Raw genomic sequence first — 22,760 nt, 5'->3', positions numbered from 1 at the left:
TGTCGGCCTATGCACAGCATGTGATCTAAGCAGATTCCACAAGCCTCAGATATATATATATATATAGATATATATATATATGGGATAATGACTCAAGAATAATTAAATAAATAAAAGGTACCGGGGAGGACACCCGAGAAGGGAGAGGTTACCGGGGGAGACGCCTGAGAAGGTAGAGGATTCGCCTTATTCCTACGCTTAAATATAGCGGCTAGAAGAAACGTGTATCCAAAGTCCCACATAACTGGGAATGAATAGGCTACAACGTTTAAAGACGACGTGAAAATGGTACGTTTACACTCCGTGAAGGGGTAATGGTTAGAGGCAGAGATACCTGTGTCCAGCTGGTGTCCGTCTAATCTGACAAGCGTCTGTCTTACATGTTTTGTTGCGACGTCATATGAAATTGTTTTTTCAAGAGAACTGATTTAACATTTTTGCGATTTAACAGCTGAGATAGAATCTCACGAATTGATGGTTTTTGAATAGATTAAAAAATATAAAAAATTCAGTGAAAATTTGGATTGGAGCTTGCAGTGTTTGGTGCTCGCTCATATTGTCAGAAGTTGTTTAAACAGCACAAAAGCATTGACAAGTGTTGTATAAGAGGAAAGGGAACAGATTTAAGCATGGGGGACATGACTCCAGTATCACACTTATGCAAGCAGTTGCTAAAACACGCACTCAAGCCAAAGAAGTATAGTACTGAGTGGGTTGAAGGTACCGCCCACAAGATGTTCATGCCATGGCCACAAAATGGGGTTTTTCGATAAAGCGGTCTTACAACACATGACATATTTGCATGCCACATATACAGGCAAGAAGTTAGAAAAACGCCTTGCTGTTCTCGAGTTGTGGAAAATGTATGAACAGGTAAAGGCGGAAGAGCCGCCGACAAATTGGATGATTAATGTATGCACAGAGGGGGGTGTGACGCCTACCGCGCCACCTGCCCCACCCGAAACGAGAGTTGAAGAGAGTAAGGACGAGGGGTTATACCCACTGAGAGAACTTAAAGCAGCCACAGGGTACAGCAACCCCGCGTATGAGTCACCCACACATAGTAGTGACGAAAGTCAAGGGACAAAATAAGAAAAAAACTATTACCTTCGTAGTCCCAAGGGACAAGGAGAAACGTGATGACGAAAGAAGAGATCAGGCACAGACAAGTGCGTCTCTCGACAAGGAAAGGGAAGAGATGGAAGGGAAGCAAAGGTAGAACTGATGAGATCGCATTCGCAAAAGATGAATGGAAGGGAGGACAAATCTTATTGAAACTCTATGGCAAAGGCATTGGTGACGCGAAACAAAAAGAGGTTAGATGAGACACAGAGAAAGGGGAAAGAGAAGGAGTTAAGAGACAAAAGGATAAGAAGAAAAGACAGGCAAAGGCGAGAACAACTATATCGCGAAGAGCAAGACAGACAGCTCGATCGCAACCCAAGCGCAGACAATGATCAAGACAGACAGAAACAGCAACGGTTAGAGGAAGAGCAAAGAATAGGTGAGAAAAGAATAAGACGGTGGAGAGATGAGGAAATTTGATGGGCAGAGGAACGTAGAAATGAAAAAGGAAAAAGATAGGGTCAGAGAAGAGGCGCGGAAGCGCAAGGAATTCGATGGCGATATCGAACGTAAGCAAAGACAGAGAGCACGCGATCTTGAGTATTTGGAGAGGGAAGTTAAAAAACCTGATCCAGTTGTAGACTGGGAAGACATCGAATAATTCTTTCCTGCGTACGATTCAATCCCAGGCACGTCTAAGACAAATATTGAAGATGACTTCGACCCCAGAAGCATCGGAGAAACGATCAATAGAATATATGATGAAATGGGGCTAGAACAAATACCCCAAGGGGAGGGAGAAGACGAGCGCCTAGGGAGCACTCGGCTGTACGACACTGAGGATGTCTCCCGAAGTAGTGGAAATAGAGATCTATCCCTGAATAGGCTAAAAATAAGTAGGAATAAAGAGGATACGAGAAATGCATGAATTGGGGACAAACACAGTCTGACTCCGAAACGGAGGAGCGCGAGGAAAATGAAGAAGGGAGGCAGAGCGAAAGACTTCCAAGGGAAAAAGGGATACAATGGTCAGACACTAGCGAGTCTGCATCGAGGGCATCAGGGGGTGTCTTTACCGCCCTATGTAGACAGACTAAGGACATTGCCAGGTAGACAGCGATGCAGGAAAATCACCGCTGCAATAGACAGGGAAAAAAATGAGAGAAGAGAAGAGAAAGAGGGCTACGCATTCCAATTTCTGCTACTGGAGAAGGGGGGAGTAAGACCACAATATATTCCAATGCCACACATGGATCGAGAAAACTTGAAAAACAAGCTTCCAATGCGGACATCGGGAGCCGGAAAATAGATATATGAGTTAGAAAAAAATGACAGGAGGAAACCCGTTAGCTATAGGGAACATTAAGGGTCTCCTAATCACCATACTTGGTGAGAGAGCAGACGATCTGTGGGCAGGAGCAAGCTACCCTGGTGTAACCCCAATTAATACCTTGCATGACAGAGCTCCATTTAACAATTGTAGAACCGCAGTATGGAAAGCGCTATGAGTGCTGTATACAGATACTTCCGATATGGGAGCTATAATGACTCGCAAAATGAAGGATTCTGAGGATCCGTTAATTTATATACAGAATTTCCAAGACGCGTGGGTGCTCGAAACGCATGAATCTTGGACGAAATCAATACCTGTGTTTTACCAGATACTGTGCCAAGGGTTGCCAGAACCAGTGCAGAAACAACTCAAGAAATTGATAGGAGTTGAGGCTAAACCTTGGGCTGAAATACAGTTGACTATCGCGCATTATTGTAGACTGCTGCAGGAAAAGAATCGCAAAAAGGAAGCAACTCGAAAGGGTGAAGAAGAGAAAATTGGTGCAGAAGAAATTATCAAAGTATGCCCTTGAAGGAGCCATGCTAACTAGTGCAGCTGAATCAAGCATGCACCAGGTGGCTATTCAACAGAATAATCAGGGTAACGTAGGATTTTACCTATGAGGAAGAGTATTTAGGGGAAGAGGATGGCAGAGCAATCAGGGAGGTTTCCAAAATAATCAAGGAGGCTTCCAAAACGTGCAAAATGGAAACCCAGATATGTCAAATGGGCAAATAATCCGACCACCGCCAGTATGTTGGCTGTGTGGAATGACAGGGCATTTGGCGCGCACATGTAGAAACCAAGGCATGATGCAGAACGGCCAAGGAATGGGAGCAGGCATGGCGAATCCACCTGCAGTTTTACAACAGGGCGATGCACAGAATCACACGGTGCAACAACAAGCGCCAGGAGCGCAACAAGGAGTGCAACCCCAGAGCATGGGCAATTTTCCACAAGGACAATCCCAACAGGCACTGTTGCAAGTGTCACAGGCAATGAGCACAGGGCAGACTCCAAACCCTGGAAGGGGAAGTAACAATGGGAATGGGGGAAATCCACAAGTGCACAGTGGGACAAATTTGTATATGAACTAGGACAGGTCACTGGGAACCCTGATGTGCTCTATCCTATCAGTGACACCAGACCCTCACAGGGAACAAAGTTTAGCTGCGGCAGCGTTCGCCATAGAAAAGGCTATAACCATTGTGATGGGATGCTCCATGACGTTGTACGTCGAGCACTTATTTGCCATTCTCGAGAAACCAAAGGGCACATTGACGCCCCAGAGAGATGCTGCCCTATGAAGTGATCATATCAAACCCATCGATTAAAATAGTCCGATGTAAGATAGTGAACTCAGCTATGTTCATAGCAGAGCCAGTCACTGAGGGAGAGCCGATACATGACTGCGCAAGTTATGAAGAATTCTATGATGAAATTCCCAGGGTAAAAGAAAATGCCTAGGCAGAAGGAGAGATTGTCTTTATTGACGGGTCTTCAAGAATTGATCAAAGTGATGGGCAAAGATACACAGGCTCTGCTGTAATAAACACACAACAAATGGATAATTTCGAGTGCTTCTTAGTGCACAAATAACATCTCATTATTCAGCATAGGCTGCAGAATTATTGGCGTTGATGCTCGCCATTGAGAATCACGCAGACCAGGAAGTAACGGTGTACAGTGACTCCGCCTATGTGACGTCAACAGTGCACGCAGGCTTAGCGTGCTGGAAAAGGAGGGGCTACCTTCGAGCAGACGGCACGCCAGTGCAGCACGCAGCCTTACTGGACAGGCTGATTAAGGCACTACAGCTCCCAGTGGGCATAGCGGTCATGAAATGCGCCACCCAAACCAAGGGGACAAGATTTGATCTCACGTGGGAATCAAGCAGCAGACACAGAAGCCAAGCGTATGGCATCAAAAAGTGAGGCGGTTATGGCAGTGGAAGCAGTCCATGCCAATGGACTAATGATGTTTACACGAACCGCACCTGAGGGTTACAGCAATTTGGGGCAAACAGTTAATGGAACTACAAGGGGAGGCACCGCAGGAAGAGAAGAACCTGTGCAAATGTTGAGGGTGATCTTTAAACCGCTCCGACAGCTTGTGGCGACAAGACAGCACTGATAAACCAGTAATGCCTGTAGCCCTATTAAAAATAGCGCTGAGCAACTACATTACCCAGCCCACATGACAAAAGAGAATCTAGCAGCTACGCTCGCGGAAGACTGGTTCATACTGAATTTAGCAGAGCATGTTGCTTTTTTCATGGTGAGCTGCATAATCTGCCAGAAATTCACCGCTGGGCACACATTAAAGATAATGAGAGGAGTCATCCCCAGGCCAAATGGGCCTTTTCAGCACTTGCACATTGATTACATCGACATGATTCAAGTATGCAACGGGTACCGATACTTAATTGTTGTGGTGCGTCCATTCTCTAGATGGAGAGGCAGGTCCACGTACACACCCAGACTCTACCTGTGCAGCCACATTTTTAGCGAGGGAAGTTTTCCCAAGGTTGGGGGGGGTGTGAAATCATGAGATCAGATAATGGCCCTCATTTTGTTAATGCAGTTTTTGAGCAGATCAGCTTGTTGCTTGGTATAAAGCACAAGTTCTCGTTGGCGTATCATCCGCAAGGTAATGGAAGCTGTGAGAAGCTCAACGGCTTGTTAACGGAAAGGATAGCCAAGTTGAAGCTTACTCTAAAGAAGGGATGGCTGCACTGCCTTCCACTGGCACTGTATGCTCTTCGGAGCCAACCCGGCTCAGACCATTTTATGCCACACGAGATCGCCACAGGAAGAAGAATGAGAACTCCCCTAACACCCCGAGATAGAGCTAGATGTGATGCCCAGTCAACAGGAGAAGTTTTAGGGTCTGAAATGCAAAACTACCTGAACTGTAGGACATCTTGCCTTACTGTAATTTCAGACCAGCTGCAGCGACGACGAAAAGGGTGCAGCGCAGCACTGAACACAGAAGGAGACACTGCATCAGACTCATTTCAAGGTCTACGTGTTCCACTCGTCTTCCCTGGAGACACCGTCCTTGTGAGAAAACATACAAGGAAAAGATGGGATGAGCCAAGATTCAATGGTCCTTTCATCATAGAGGACTGCACTCTGTCCGCTGTGAAGCTACAGGGCAGGAGAGCGTGGATTTTTCTTGGTGATATCAAACCCTACATCGGAAAAGACCTGCACCCCAACGAGAGGAATCAACGAGCAACGGAGAAGAACCACAGCACGTGCAGACGAGATCCATGACGAGGAAGAATTACGCATGACCAGCAAAACAAAGACAGAACTTTTGTGCAAAAGTTGTGGCATCATTTTGGATATTCCTCTAAGCAAAAATGGGATAAGGACATAAATAACAGACACTCTGTGCATCCTAGTTGCAGGGTGAAGAAGAAAATTGCGCATATAAGCCACAACTTCGTCTGTTGACTTTGAACTTTGGACTGAGGCACGCTGAAGCCGTGATTAGAAAGGATATGCCAAATTTTGATCGAAGAACATAAATTGGAAGAAAATACAGTACCCAGATTCCTTCCACACCGAGACCCTATTTGGAATCACTTATGGTGTCTCACAGTAGAGATATCACAAAGGACGTGGTCACCTATTTCAACCTAGTGCTAAGATCATACCCGTCATTGGTGGGGAGGCTCACAAGTGTCACAGACTTCCTCCAAGATCCTGAAAACTAAAAAATAACAAGACAACTACTTACTGTCATTGCCGAAAAATGTATCCTACCCCCTGAATACAGTGAGAAAGAAGCAAATGTTCCTGACACAGGAGGAAATAGATGAGCTTTATCAACACACTGTTCGTTCGCATAATTGAAGACTGTCCAACCATTGTTGGAAGAACAACAGACACACGTACATTTCTCCAAGACCCAGCAAACACTGAACATTTAAGCCATCATTTAGATAAGACCATCATTTTGGTCGCACTCCACGCAAACGGACATTGCAGACATTGTTTACATCAAGGAAAAAACCTATAATCCTGAACCACAGAAAGACAGGACAGATGTCCCTGTCACCAGAAGACAACAGGCTGGCACACAACGTCCGCTTTCACCTAGTCACTGACTTTCCAGAGCTAGTGGGAAGACCAATCGATGTTGACGTCCTCACATTCATCAGAGATCCAGCTAATGTTGCACAAATGGGAATGCTCCTGCATGGGATCGTACTTCAAGTGCAACTTTCCAATCATCAGAGGAGCTATCTGAGGAGATTCTAAGAAACTTTCCGCTGAGGGACAGATCGAGGAAGCAGAGTCGAGAACTTCACTTGGTGTACCTGTTATTTTTCCTTCCTATTCTTCTCATACTAATTAGTGTCCAACATGCCCTCAGGACTGAAGCAGACTCGAGGAGTGGACTGGGAGCTTACCTACTTTGAACATGCACAGTAAAGGGGACTCACTGAAGTATTACTTAATTTATTTTTCCCATAGTCTAGCAAAAGAACTGTATCCTGAAATAAGAGGCACTTGTCACTCGCAAGAGGGGGGACACTTTCGGGGCACTAGACACTCAAACACAGAACTCGAAGGACGATATTGGCTATGGGAATAATAACATTGATATTTGGTGAATGATCGAGATGGGGGTCCAGAGCAGCAACCTGGTCCTCCCACAAGAAGAGAGGCGTCCCCGCTTCTCTGGAAGAAAATGCTGCCACCTAACTTATAAAACTATAATGTACCTATGTATCATATTCATCATTATTTTACTGTCATTAACGATCAAAACTGCATTCTTTATTGATGCACAAAGCGTTCCAATTTCAGTGCACCCACCTAATGATGAACGCATCAAACCCACAAAAGCACCCAGACCTTATATAGTTATTCCAGTCCCTAGAAGATCTGATGGTGGAGTCAATGAACTTGAAATGGATGCAATTAGCAACAATATGCACACACTTGTAACGAATGAAAAGAAAAGCCGGAGACAGGGTCAGCAAGAGATGAATGGAGTAAAATCACTGACAACTACACAGATGCCATCACTGAATGTACACAAAACAGGCCTAGCATCAATGACTGCAGAACCACAAACCAAAGTAGCAGAAAGGAAGAGACTGCCTGCCATAAGAAACTTCACAGAAGCTGTCATGAGAAAACAAGAAGAGTTAAGAGAAAAGCCAACAGAAGCAGTCATATCAGGAACTCTTGAGAAAACAAAAGCCAACTCAGAAAAACTCTCTGCACGGATGCAAATGTTAGTAGACTTACTATTCCCGCACATAGCCAGAGCGAGGAACCTGCATGAGGAACTGAAAAACAAAACTGCAGAGACTGCATTACCCAGCGTATACGTTCCAACACAAGGAACAAGTACCAGTTCCACAGTGCAGCCACATACCGGACCAGTGCCAGGCTGGCGGGTATGGGCACTTGCATTCAGCAGGGAAAGGATGTATGAAGAAAAGGGAAGAACTGCCAGACTCCTGTCCACTCAATTGGTGCTATGAGGAGGCCTGCACCATGGACCAGGATACCTGAGAACCCTACAGCAAGAAAAAGCCATAAAGACACATTCAGAGATGTAGTAATAGGAAACTACATGAAAACCTTAAGAATCAAGAGAAGCATGCATGAAGATGACAATGAACTGAACGATTACCTGGATAGCACAGCACACCTAGGTAACAACATTTGGAACCAGCACATGAAGGAAGTTGAAAGACGAAATTCCGGAGGGGAGTGCTTCGTTTGCGCACTCCTACCATACAGCATGGGGAATTCCAGGATCTTCGTGGCTGTAGAAATTGATGGCCCGAAAGCACACTGTCTCTCACACATAGCAATGTGCAATACCAGAGGCCAGTTCATGGGAAGTGATGCCTCATTGATAGGGGCAACTGAAACGGCGTATCCCGATGAAGATGACTATGTCCAAGACATTAAAACAAGAAACAGAGCTCATACTAGGAATCACGTGATCAGGTACGAGAAGCCTGGAGTCAAAGGAGCAGGAATAAGATGGGAAGTGAACCCAAGACTAAATTTCGAAGTGAAAACTCCAGCAGAGGCTCAAATTTGCAAAAACAGAGACCAAATGCAGATTTGGAGAACAGTGCTTTCACCAGACGGATGGGAGAAAGGAGTAGTGATCTGCAGAGCATGGATGGTCCTCGGAGCCTGCAAGGAAGCAATTGAAAACTCTCAAAGACTGTGCAAACCACTATGGCCTAAACTTACAAAACTACTAACATGGGTTGAAGACAGAGGAGGACCCTTGCAGATAGTGCCACTAGAAAGCCAGAAATTGTGCTTCAGGAACAATAGCACAAGAAAAATGGGGGAGAATCAGAACTGCTGACATTTTTGAGGCTCCAGGAATGGCTCATGGAACTGCAGTGATAATGGATTATTATTGGGCATGTGGATCCAACGCATACATCAGACTGCCAAAAAACTGGGGAGGCATATGCACAATAGTGAACGTCCACGTTCCAGCACTTGTGATCCCGAAAAGTGACCTGAATATTGACAGTTTTCCGAAAGCAGATGCTCACCTGAGGAAGAAGAGATCTGTGGAACTTATAAACCAAATGAAGAGAGAGAATTACTTCTCTGCTAAAATCGGAAGAAGCCTTTCATGCATTCCTATATGAACACAGGCTGTTTAGCCTCACCTCATCAGCGTTCACAACGATTTTCATGCCACGAATCCAAGTTGGAGTAAATACTAAATGGTTGTAGATAACCAGATGGGAGTTGCTGCAGACCACCAACACGACCATAAAAGGATTCAATGCAATCAAGGAAGAGTTCAGAGCCATCCGACTGACGACTCTCCAGAACAGATACGTACTTGACATGATCACAGCTATGGATGGAGGAGTTTGTGCAAAAATAGGAGAATCATGTTGCACATTTATACCTTCTCACAATGAGGAAACTGGAACTTTAACAGAAGCTATAGGTATGCTGACAAACCTACAGAACCAGATCAATGAAACTGATGAAGTTGATGACAGCTGATTTGGATCCCTGTTTTCATGGGTTCCACAATGGATGGCGGATGCCTTCAAGTTCCTGGGAGCCTTGCTAGTGATATTACTAAGATTTTGTGTTATTAAGATAATAATCTCACAATGGCAGAAGACTGCGAAGCAAGCCAAAGGGATGAAGGCCATGATTGATGTCAAACCAGGATGGAAGCCCAGAGATCTGACTGATGAAGAAATAAGAGACTTTGTGAAGGCCAGCAAGCATGCGCCAGAAGGTACAAAGTTTCTTTATCCCAGGAAACACAGAAATGATGTGGGAAGATGGATTTAGTACAGCCCTAATGGACAAAGTCAGCTGATGACATGGAACAAAGACGAACATGTAAGGACAGCAGGAAGCCTGAGAGGAGTAATAAAAATATGGACCCCAAAGAGACACTTCTTCAAACCATCATGTACAGACCCAGAAGATGAAGAAGGGATGAACCCAGATGACGAAGTGAAGATGAATGCAGACGAACAAAGTAAGGTGAATCCAAAGTAGGAAATGAAAGTGGTCGATGAATCGCCCAGAGGGGGGAGTGTAGAGGAGGTCTCAAATAAAGCCTACCCTCCAGTCGGCCATTTTGAAGTGCCAGGAACGTTCCCACCAAAATATGTGACTTATGATGAGCAGATAAACCAGCAGAGAGCCACAGTAGGGCTCTGCCAAGTACCTATCAGAAGAACAATACCTATTGAAGTACCCATAACCAGACAGCCATGGACAGCAAGATATCCATATAGAAAACCCTACTAGCAAATGAGACGAAATGAAGATTCCTTAAGTACTGTACAGGAAGAAACCAAAAAGTCCTTAATGGAAGACGAATGGTGACGTCACGAGGGCCTGGACTAACGTACCCATAAAAGATATGACGATCCAAAGATGACGCAAAGAGATGAAATGCCATGAATAAAGATATCGTGAAACTGAAAGAAGAGAACATTGTTGAAAAACAAGGGAGCTTAAGCTGTAAGCAGGATGAAGATATTCAACCAGCTAACGCCTGTACATATGCATGTAACCACAAGAAAGTTAAGAAAAAAGTGCGGCTTGCTATGCTAAGTAGAAGAATAGAGCGGCAAGCGCCATTTGTGTACACAATCTACCTCAAAACGAAGCAAGTTCTATAAGTGCAAGTCCACTTTGCATGAAAAGCAGAACCAACCCAGGTTATTATAGGCCAAACGCAAGAAGTTTCATATTCTAGCAACACGAGAAAAAAGGCTGAATTGAAACTCGGCAGAGGCAGCCTGTGCCGGGGAAGCCAAGGTCATACCAATGGAAGCTAAGAACAGAATATCCTGCTCCTGAAGAATCGAGATAAGAAGGCGAAGGCAGGTGGCGGGTGAAACGCAAGTCAAATATACAAATTGCGAGAAACGAGGCAAATTCACTGTGTGGTCTCACGTGACCATCCGAGCGAGAAGAGGTACTGATTCACACCTACGCTTGGTACCCGCCCAGACAGAGATATCAGAACTTTTTCGAGACAAGAAGATGCAGCTTCGAGGCCAACCACAGTGAACTAATTAACACATAGCCCATAAAGTGATGATTTATTGAAGGAAGGCAGGGTGAATTGGGGGACACCCTGCACCTGGTTGACTGTTCTGCATGCTGCTAAGCAAAGTGGAAATTTATGCATGGGGTTGATGCCATCCCAATCACAATGGACCAAATAATTTAGGGTCCTATAGTTAGTAGAACCCATGGGACGTACTTTTAGTGACGTCTACAGTAGTCATTTTTGAAGGAAGGTTTTAGACGCCCACCTGATAGTGTTTACCCTATCCCCTCACTCCATTACCATATACAGATATAGCACCTATATTAAAGTTACCTTTTCCTAACCAATAGAATTGCATGTTAACTTTTGAGTGTTACACGTCAGATTGTGATGCGTTTGGAGTATAAAAATAATGTTTTGTATCAAGTTCGAGTGCGAGAGCAAAGAAAGCGAGAGCGAAAAGAGCGAAAAGAGCGAGAGCGAAAAGAGCGAGAGAGCGAGAGCGAAAAGAGCGAGAGAGCGAAAAGAGCGAGAGCGAAAAGAGCGAGAGAGCGAAAAGAGCGAGAGAGCGAAAAGAGCGAGAGAGCGAAAAGAGCGAGAGAGCGAAAAGAGCGAGAGCGAAAAGAGCGAGAGCGAAAAGAGCGAGAGCGAAAAGAGCGAGAGCGCAAAAAGAGCGAGAGCGAAAAGAGCGAGAGCGCAAAAAGAGCGAGAGCAAAAAGAGCGAGAGAGCAAAAAGAGCGAGAGAGCAAAAAGAGCGAGAGAGCAAAAAGAGCGAGAGAGCAAAAAGAGCGAGAGCAAAAAGAGAGCGAGAGAGCAAAAAGAGCGAGAAAGAGCAAAAAGAGAGCGAGAAAGAGCAAAAAGAGTGAGAAAGAGCAAAAAGAGTGAGAAAGAGCAAAAAGAGTGAGAAAGAGCAAAACGAGAGCGAGCAAGAGCAAAAAGAGAGCGAGAGAGCGAGAAAGAGAGAGACGCTGAGGTTTGCAGACTAGAAGAATCCAGATGGATGTTGAGGTCTCAGAGGAGAAGTAGAGCGGTAGCGGAAAGGAGAGAAGAGGAGAGGTCAGCCCACTATGAGAGGAAGAGGGCGACCTGGTCAGGTGGTCTGTAGTTGGTGGCCACAGTCAGAGGGAGACCAGGAGAGATAGAGCGCCTGCAGACCAGGCAATCAAAGAAGGAGTAGGCCAGTGTAGTAATGACAGAAGCAGGGACCCACTCCGGAAACGATCAGAGCGACTCCACCTCCGGGACGGTTGGTTCTGGGTTCAGAGAGGATCTTGTAGCCATCAAGGAGGAGTGTCAAAACTTGTGACAGAGCTGACCATGAACCATGTCACGGTGAGAGCAAGGACATCCAGGTCAAGTTCTTCAAGGAGGTGACAGATGTCAGGAGTGTTTGACAGCAGAGCGAAAGTAACAACATGGAACACATTTTAAAGACATCCGTGGAGGGGTACAAGCTTGAGGTACGCCCTGCAGAGGTGGTAGAGGGGGAGCCAGAGGTAGAAGGAGATGGCAAAGTAGCCAGACCAGATGAGAAGGGTGCCAGAGAGGTGACGGAAGAAGGAGGTGGCAGGGGAGCCAGAGAGGAGCTGGTAGGAATAGCAGGAGAAGTAAGTTGATAAGACTCGGGAGACGCCCATTGAAAAGGAGATTGGGCTGAGGGCCCTGGAGCAAGGCAGGGCTATTCAGATAGACAAATGATGGTCTTGGAGCAGTAGAAGGAGGCCAAGAGGACCCCCCCACCACGTGCCACCATTAATGGGAGAGGAGGAAAAAGGAGAGAGAACAGAGATCATATGAGGGGTCCATAGGTCTGGAGAGGGAACGACAGAGAGGATGTTGGTAAGAGTCTGTATGGAGGAAGCACCGATTTAGGTGTCAGCGATAGGGAGGCCTGGGTTGGAGACCAGGATGTCCCTCTTGAACTTCTTCCTTCCTGACCTAGTGAGAGGGATAGGAGATAGAGTAGCAGTTCGAGAAGATAGGGGAGACGGAAAGCATCAGAGGATGCGAGGAGTAGGAGGGAGCGAAAGAAGATGTAGGATGCGCAGAGGGGGGTCACACAGTAGGGAACACACAAAAGGGACAGACGGGTACACTCAACAGTACAGCGGAGGGAGTCTAAAGGGCACAGTTTACAGTACAAAGTAACAGCAAATGAGGGGACCTAGAGAAAAGACAGAACATAAAGTACGGCTATGTTATGTCAGACGGTTAGGTGGAAGTATGTGCAAAGGCCGGGAAGTTTAATAGAGAGCAGTAGTGGCTGATCCCCCTCCCTGCACCTTTCTTACCTTTCGGACACAGATGGTCGACAGTTGCGTTGCGCGATTGCACTCTGCGCTGCTACCCCTTCACTGCCAAACACCTGTGTCGCACAACACCACGGCCTTGGCCTGCGAGGGCTTTGCACAGAGGGTCCGATCCTCAGTTCTTAAAAGGATTGGATGCTTGGACTTAGGCGCATGTTAACATTTGCAGATTCATTTAGATTAGGTCCAATTATTTTTGTCTTTAAACAAAAACTTCCAGCTGTAGTAATAAAAAAGGCACTGGTTTTTGGAGAGAGTGTTGCACTTCATGATGATTCTATGCCCTTGCTTAAGATTGAAACTTTTTTATTTTTTATTATTGCATTTGGTTTACTGTCTACATGTCATAGGCAAAGAGTAAAACTTTACAATTTAATACAAAAAAGCAACAGAGCTTCATTTTCTAAAATTAATAAAACGAGCAGTTCCTTACCCCTCTTAAGAGGGGGAAGAGAGATCAGTTCTAAGATAGTAAAGGGAGCGAGGATTGGGTGTTCCCTTATACCAAGTGCAGGGATTGAAGTAGGTTCACCACTGTTACTGTAAGTTGGATTTCATGGCCTGAGAATATTCTGTGGCAAGTATTTTCTGATGCCAACCAGTCCGGTCTTTCTACATATCTTCCTAGTTTTTTCAGTCGTAGATCCCATGTTCCTATATATTCAGTTAGTAGATGTTTCAGGGATTGACTTCCTGGGACTGCACAACCCTTACAGTAAATCACTGTCCGTTCCGATTGTTTCAGAATATTTAGTATTTCTCCCGTCGGTAGTATATTCATCCTTGCTCTGAGGAAATTGCTTCCAGTTTTTGGATCCGGAAATTTTTCAAGATACCTTGGGAGGGTACCTATCTTCTTGTCAACTCTCAGAAAAGTGTTTTCAGGTGTTGATGACCTTGTATTTTCTATCGTATGTATCAAATCCAGTACTTCCAGCTCCGGTTATACTTTTAGTGTGTTGTTCTCAAGTATTTCCAAACTTAGGCCTGTTGTCGAAATTGCCATTTTTATTTTCTGTTTAAGTCCCTGTATGATTTCACACTTCAAGTTGTTATGTTGTTCCTTGATATACTCTTACAGGGAGCCTTTTTTAGGGTTTATGATCTCTCTGTAGAAGAACATCAGTTTCCATTCTGCCAGACAGTTCAAAGACTTTAGACCCAATTCGAAGCGCAGCTGGCCCCCTGATGTGTTGCAAGGTAGATTAAAGGCTTTCTTCCAAATTCTGCCTTCTATTTTGGCCCAGTTAAAGTTCCATAGTTGTGGTTTAGCTTCTAAGACATAAAGCAAGACTGGGACTATCTGGGACTATCTTGCACTGGTAGTGTTTTATCATAGGAACTACTGAGAATTTGCAGCATCTATTTCTGATTTTAGTCAGGTGAGGAATTAATGAGAGGGTTTTAGAGAGTATGTCTTTCTCTATTTTGTAGATGGCTGGGCTAGCATAGATATTGTATCCCAAGTATATCAGGTCTTCCACTTGAGGAATTCTCTGCCCATCTAGGAACCAGTGCCTATGCTTCACCTTTTTCTTTGGCTGCTTAAAAACTAGTATACTGGATTTCTTGGGGTTTATTAGTAACCCATTTTCCTTAGCATATTAACTCAGACTGTTCAATAGTCTTTGCAGTCCAATGGCAGTTCTATCAAGCAGGACGATATCGTCCGTGTAGGCCAACCAGAATATTTTTCTTCTATTCATTTCAGGACTGCCCAACGCGGACGAGATCAGATGTTCTCCTGCATCTGCCAGGAATAAGTTTAAGAATGTCGGTGGCCCCAGGCATCCCTGCCTTACTCCTCTTTCCATTGAGACTGATTCAGAGAGGTGGCCATTGTTGACAAAGTTACACCATTGGTGTTGGCAAGAGTAACAAGGACAACAATAAGCCTTACTAGCACACCAATCAATTGATTGATACCTACTTCACAGTGTTGAGACATGAAAGCACTAATATGCAGGATCTTCAGAGACATTTTAAAAATAACATACTTCTGAAAATTCAAATGTTATGCATTGAAAAAAAGCAGTTCAAGTTTAACATCTCTGCCCCTTTGTACGAATATAGCTGTTCTACTGCAGTTTCACATCAGTAATGTATAATAGAAGGAACAAGTTACTTACCTGTAACTGTTGTTCTCCAGCCTGGGTCTGGCATGGATTCACATGCTCATGAATATTCCCCGTCGTCAGGCCAGGAATCCTCGGTATAGAAAAAAAAATCAGTATCAGTTTCGTTTCTGATCTGTCTTTCTAGTAGTAACCAATCACTGGTCTCTGGGTCATACTGCCCCCAGCCAATGACTGCCCTCTCCCTAAGACCCGCCTCTGGCAGCCATCCTCAGATTTGGTAGCACGTAAAGTGGCAGTATGACCAAGTGAAGAGCCACAGAGGGGTAGGCGGGAGGGTTCGCATGTGAACCCATGCCAGACCCATGCTGGAGAACAACAGTTACAGGTAAGTAACTTGTTCCTTCTCCAGCATGGGGTCTGGCATGGATTCACATGCTCATGAATAAGAGAATACATAGCAGTACACACATGCACAACCACGGGAGGTGGCAACAGGCTCAACATTAAGCAATACAACAACTCAACATTAAGCATCTCTTACCTCCTCACCAGGCTCACCTTAGGCGAACAGGTTGCGCAGCACTGCTTGGCTGACCCTGGACTCCTCCCTGGAGTCCCGATCGACGCAGTAGAATCTTGTGAAGGTGTGCGTCGACCTCCACGTCGCAGCCCTGCAGATGTTCAGCAGGGGCACCCCAGACAGGAACGCCGTGGTATCAGCAATCGCTCTGGTCGAATGGGCTCTCGGACGGCCGGGCAGCGGTTGGTTTGCCAACCGGTGACAGTGCCTGATGCAGCCGGAGAGCCATCTGGAAATGGAAGTCTTCGAGAGAGCCTTCCCTTGATTCACAGTCCCAAAGTTCACAAACAGCTGTGACGTCTTCCGAAGACTCTTTGTGCGGTCCACGTAGAACTTAAGCGCTCTAGCTACATCCAGCGAGTGCAAAGTCCTCTCGGCCGGCGACGAAGGCGACGGGAAGAAAACTGGCAACACCAAGGGCTCGTTGAGGTGGAAGTCCGACGGCACCTTGGGCATAAAGGAGGGGTGCGTCCTCAGCACCACCCTTGTGTCATGAAAAGTCAAGTATGGAGGCTTGCAAGATAGGGCCTGGATCTCTCCCACTCGTCGTGCGGAGGTGATGGTCACGAGGAAAGCTGTCTTCCATGACAGGAACTTCAAAGGCGCCGAATGCATAGGCTCGAATGGGGCCCCCATGAGCCTGGTCAGCACCACATTAAGCTTCCACGCCGGGGCAGGAGCCTTCACCGGCGGGAATGATCGGAATAGTCCCTTCATGAATTCTTTCACCAGGCGATGCAACCACAAGGACGCCCGTCCCGTAGTCCTGGTATATCGGGAGATTGCAGCCAGATGTATACAGTAGATACGGCAGTACTTGAAGGGCCGTAATCCGCAGAGGGTTAATCTTCTGTGCAAGGCACCAGACAGAGAACCTCTTCCATTTATGTCCGTAGCACTTGAGAGTTGAGGACGCCCTGGCCTTTGCAAGAACCTCTCTGCAGTCGGCCGGGATGTCGTACCCTCCAAACTCTAGTGCTGCAGGTGCCAGGCCTGCAAGTTCAGCGACTCCGGGTTGTGGTGAAGAATGGCGCCTCCTTCTCTGGAGAGAAGGTCTGCGTCCGTCGGCAGCTTGACTGGTGTGGACGTTGAAAAGTCCAGAAGGTCCGGGAACCAGATCTGTCTCTGCCACGCCGGTGCGACGAGGATCATCCTGCACCGGGACCTCTTGAGCTGGTTGATGAGCCGGAGCAGCAACGGCAGCGGAGGGAACGCATAAAGAAATAGGCCGTCCCAGGGGAACGAGAAAGCATCGCCCATGCTCCTCGGCTGGGGGAACCTGCTGGCGCACCTCCGGCACTTGGAATTCGTCGCTGTCGCGAAGAGATCGATTTGGGGTTCGCCCCATCGTCGGAAGAGTCGATCCACTTGATCCTGGCATAGTTCCCACTCGTGGCATGAGCGCAGCTCCCTGCTGAGTGAGTCGGCGATCGTGTTTTTTATTCCTGCCAGATGAAGAGGCACCAGGAACATCCGTTGGGCGACGGCCCAATGTCACAGCTCCTGGGCTTCCTTGGATAGGGCCGGGGACCTGGTTCCGCCCTGCTTCCGGATGTAGAACATCGTGGTGGTTGTCGGTGAAGATCCTCACCACATTGCCCTTGAGGGACGGAAGAAAGGACCCGAGTGCCCAGAACACCGCACGGAGCTCCAAGATGTTGATGTGGAGTGACTTCTCCTCCGGGAGCCAAAGGCCTCTTGCGTGAAGATCTCCGGAGTGCGCTCCCCAACCTTCTTGGGAGGCGTCCGTCGTCACCGTCACCTGGTGAGCTGGGGTCTGAAAGTCCGTGCCCGCCGACAGATGGAAGCGGGTACCCCCACCACCAGATCGCCTGACGGAACGTCTCGTTGAGAGGGATCCTGTCCTCGAAGCTGCCCATCGACTAGACCCAGCGGGCGTCGAGGAACTCTTGTAAGGGGCGCATTTGAAGCCTGCAAAGGCGCACCAGATAAATGCCGTAGGAGGGACTTGATAGATCTTACCCTGGCTATGTCCGTGGCCAGCAGACGCTGCACCTTGCCCAGAATGGTCCTGGTCCTTTCCTCCGACGGCGAGGCCAGCAGCGCCACTGTGTCGAGCTTGGCTCCCAGAAACAGGGCGACTTGCGACGGAACCAGATGGGATTTTGGAAAGTTGATGGAGTATCCCAGTTCCGTGAGCAGCTGGACGGTCTTTGCAGTGTGCTCCACGGCGAGCTCCCTTGTCCTTTGCCCGGTTGAGCCAGTCGTCCAGGTAGGGGTAGACGTGGATCCCCTGCAGGCGCAGCCGCGCCACCACCGGTGCGAGGCACTTGGTGAACACCCTGCGTGCCGACTTCAACCCGAACGGAAGGGCCTTGAACTGGTAGTGCCGCCCTTGGACCACGAACCTGAGGAACTTTCGGTGTCTTTTTAGAACGGGGATGTGGAAGTACGCATCCTCCAAGTCCAACGACGACAGGAAATCGCCCTCCTCCAGCTATCCCAGCACATGCTGGAGGGTGACCATACAGAACTTCTGTGCCTTGATGTACTTGTCTTCTTATTTACGAGGGAGTACCTTGAGTAAACTCCGGAGCCCCGAAGCCTCTTTGGGACGAGCGCGATGGCACCCTTCTTGAGCATCGCCCTTACTTCCAACAGTAGTTGAGGGACGTGATTTTCCTTCCTGGCCACGGATGGAACGCGAGGGCACTTCTTCTGAAACTCGAGGGCATGCCCTTGGGCCAGGGCATCCAGCACCCAACGGTCGGTGGAGATGGACTCCCAAAAGCTGACGAACCTCGCCAGCCGGCCTCCCACCGGGGTGCTTCGGCGGGGCCCGACCCCACGGTCGGTTCAATCTTGTTTGGAGACCGCCTTGCCTCCTTGACCTCCCTGACGACGACGGGCACCACCTGACTTGCCGCGTCCCCTGTAGGCTTCCTGGGACGAAGATCTTGCCGCTTGGCGGTATGTGGAGGAGCAACTGCCGGATCCCTTGGAGGCACCTTGTCTGCCTCCTGAGCTCCGAAAGGACGGCCGTCATTGCTGGAGCACTCCCAGTGCCCGGGAAGTCTCTGTGTCTGTCTTGATGGCCTGAAGGGACTCATCAACCGCCTTCCCAAACAGGTTGTTCCCGTCGAAGGGCATGTCCAAAACCTTGGTTTGTACGTCCTGGCGGAAATCCGTGGCTTTGAGCCACCCTCGTCGTCTCAAGCAAACGCCGTTGCCCAACTGACAGAAACCAGTGTAAGCGATGTCCGTTGCCACTGTGATGGCGTGGTCCGAAGCAATCTCACCTTCCTGTAGTATTTCCAGGGCCTCAGCCCTTTTGGCATCCGGAAGGAAGTCCAACAGAGGGGCAATTTTGAACCACAACTCCGTCATAGCGGGCTACGATAGCCAGTGCGTTGGCCGCCTTGATAGTCGTCGCTGCGGACAAGATGATCCGTCGTCCCATCATGTCCAGCTTCCTGCCCTCGCCGTCCGGCGGGGAAGTTGATGTCGAGGCCGATGCCCCCCCAGCTTTCTTCTTTGCCGCCGCCGAGACGACCGAATCCGGGGTAAGTTGCGCCCGAAGGCACAAGGGGGCAGCGTCGGGGACCCGGTACTTCTTCTCGTACCGGTCCCTCTTTGCCGGCGCCGTGGCAGGGTTCTTGAGGAGGGTGTGCCCCTCATCCCAGATGTCATCAAGAAACGGTACGGCGAGGACCGTCTTCCTTTTAGCCTCACGCCGTTGGTAAAGGAACCCTTCCTTCTTCTCTTCTGGGCAGAGCTGGAAAAGCTCGGATGCCCTGGAAATCATGGCATGAAAGGATCCAATCTAGTCGGGCGGGGACGCCCGAGCAGGGGGCGACGGAGGACACGTCCCGCCGTCGCCTCCGTCGTCATCTGTACCTGTCGTAGCCGTGTCTGTGCCTGTATCATCCCCGTGGGTAGTAGACCGGGGGGAAGGCAGAGCAGGCCGCAGAGGTGGGAGAGGTGGCGTAGGATACGTCCTCCTCCTATGTGGTGGACTTTCCGAAGGTCCTGGCTCCGGTTCCCCCGACGGGTCTGGCTCAGGTACCTCCGTCAGGGGGAGGGGCAACCTTGTCCTTATCTCCGAGCATAAGGACTGAATTGCTGACAAAATGGACGCTGAAGTGTCCTGCGGCGCCGGAAACGACGGGCGCGAGGGCTCTTGAGGAGCCCCGTCGGCAACACCGTCGCTCTCGTCGTCGCCCTCGTCGGGATCCCTCCCGATGGGCTGGGCCTCTTCCACGACTTCGATGAGCTCTTCTTCAGGGTTCGTGTCCGTATCCACGATGGCCACCAGCCCCTCCCCCACCTTCTCCAACTAGGACTTCGTGGGGGTCTTCTCAATGGGCCTGAAAGATGACTCCCTCCACGGTGGCAGGGAGACTCTGGGTCCTCAGGTCGCCTCCACTGGTGTAGCCTCCACAGGCTGAGCCAGGGCCGCGGCGACATCCTCAATCGAGGTCTTAGCAGGGTGAATTAAGGCCATTGTCACCTTCTGTATGCCTCGGGCCTTCAACTTGGGGGGAGGGTCCGAGCCTCGCTCCCCCTCTGCCGGAATCTTAGAGATCGACCGGGGGCCTCTCCAGAAGCTTCGCCGGGTTCTCGGACTTCCTCTTACCCGAGCCAGAGCGTTGGCTCGTGGTTGATGGCGCCGGGGAGGATGCGCCCTGCCTGGCAGCCAAGGAGCCCGACCGTTCGGCGCTTCCGGTGCCCACGAACTAGCAGTGCTTAGCCTTTTGTTGGGCCCCCGTCGCCGGGGCGCCCTCACAGGACTTAGAAGACCGCTCGGACTTCTTTTTCTTCTTCTCGCCTGACGGGCTCTTCCCTTCCAGCTAGTTGGCGAGACGGAGGTGGCGAAACTTCATGGTCCACTTCGACATGTTTCCACAAAACGCACAGTCCTTCTCCGTGTGCGTCTTGTCCTCATGGAGACAGTAGAGGCATAACACATGCTCGCCCTCCTTGAAAACATTCTGAAGCTGGCATCCAGGGCAGGTCCTGAACAGCTTCCAGGGCGTCGAGCTTCCTTTCTCCTGGGCCATGTCCGGGGTAGGCCTCGGAACTTCTGGAATCCTCCAAAAGCGTAACTCGACGAAATCTTCACCCTTGAAGGGCGTAGAAAACTCCAAAACGGATCCCCGTTGATCGGATGTAGAAACGGTGGAGCTTGAGGCACTATTTAACCGAAAAAATGAGAATTCTCCTGAAAAAGCGCGATAACGCAGCAAAAGCTCGAGAGCTACAGCACGAGGACTCCCAACACTTGAACGTGCGGTAAAAATCGTTTTTGTGTTCGATACTGCAGAGAGGGCTGAAAAGCATACCCTTTTTTAAAAATGGAATCAAAATCACTTTAAATAAACACTGCACCAAAATTATACTAAATGCAATTCCAGCAATTGAAAATAAATACTTCTGAAATTATTGTACTGAAGTTAGAATTATTGCAAGGATCCCATGCCAAAGTTACACCATTGGTGTTGGCAAGAGTAACAAGGACAACAATAAGCCTTACTAGCACACCAATCAATTGATACCTACTTCACAGTGTTCAGACATGAAAGCACTAATATGCAGGATCTTCAGAGACCGTAAAGCCCAGAGCCAAGGATTTGAAATAAAGCCATAGCATGTGGAGGACATGTCCAACTACAGTGCTCCATTTTAAAATGGAGGAAGGAGTGACATCAATGATATGCTCATCTGCAAAGATGGTAGATAATGTCCAGGTGACGCTAATTTTATACAAACAAGATAAATGTCTCTTTGGAATGAAAACCTTGGTATTGGTTAAATCACATTGGCTTCTACAAGGGAAGGCCAAAGGAATCCTGTAGCCTACAGACGGACATGTTACTTACCTATAAAATCATTTTCCCCATCATGCTAGTTTTAGCTTTCTTAACTTTCCTTCAAAAAGGGTAACCAGCTGCGCCTTCATAGAAAATTAACAGAGCACCAGAGAATGTAACCTGGCAAAAAAAGTTATTAATTTTGGAATATAATTGCAATATCAGGAGTATGATCACAATTTGCACTTTTTTCAGGTACATTTTTAAGTCAAATAAGTGCTTTTCACTGTAGAAGATGCAAACTATTGCCTTTGTCCATGCTTGTTTGGATGGCTATTAATGCACAGCCCTATGTGCTCATGCAACATCCTCCTGAATCTCCACCAGGTACCTCATTCATAATGGCAAAAAATTGTCTTTGTCAATGTTTGATTCATAATGTGCATGTCCAAAATGTATACTATGTTAAAGGTTGAATGTTGTTTTCCGTTCACCCTCACTGTAAAGAATTATCCCTTTGTAGCAACAGGATTTCCAAATGCCATAACAATCTTGAAACCTTGAACCCAAAATCATCAATGGTTCACTTCTTTTGTTTTGCAGCATATCTATCTTTGGACTAGACCACCAAAGAGGAATGCTGTGGCTCAAAGAGAAAAATTGATATTGCAGCAAATTCTTCCCAAAAATATGCAATGTTTTTAAGGATAACATTCAAAATCATATACATTATGGGCAATGCATTCTAGGATACAGTCACTGCCCACCTTCTGAGAATGGCTTCTCTTCCCCCAACCCAATGAGAAACTAAAGATGGAGGGTTTTCGGTTTAGTTTGCTGTGATTTGGCTAAATGAAACACCATTATGCTAAACTAGAGAAAAATCTCAATTAGGAAAGCTTAAAAGCTGTGTATTCAACTAGACTCTGGCTAGTCTTATATTAGAGAACCACCCCTAGACCCCATTGAGGAACTAGGCCTCACCACCAAATGCATCTTTACAAATCTAATCGTTGTACCACAACTGCTGACCTTTGCCTTTTTTCTTGTCCCTGAGCTCAGAGACATTTGATTTTC

General features: G+C 47.7%; 1 protein-coding gene across 3 annotated transcripts in view; it reads right to left on the bottom strand.

Annotated features, from left to right (window-relative positions):
• SLC12A6 (solute carrier family 12 member 6) overlaps positions 1–22,760 on the bottom strand; it is a 3,180,404-nt gene that overhangs the window by 2,516,429 nt on the left and 641,215 nt on the right. The gene's annotated exons all lie outside the window — the stretch shown is intronic.

Source organism: Ambystoma mexicanum, chromosome 13, assembly GCF_040938575.1.
Source record: "Ambystoma mexicanum isolate Mex_15411 chromosome 13, UKY_AmexF1_1, whole genome shotgun sequence".
Classification (NCBI taxonomy): domain Eukaryota; kingdom Metazoa; phylum Chordata; class Amphibia; order Caudata; family Ambystomatidae; genus Ambystoma; species Ambystoma mexicanum.
This window is presented reverse-complemented; position numbering and strand designations above follow the sequence as displayed.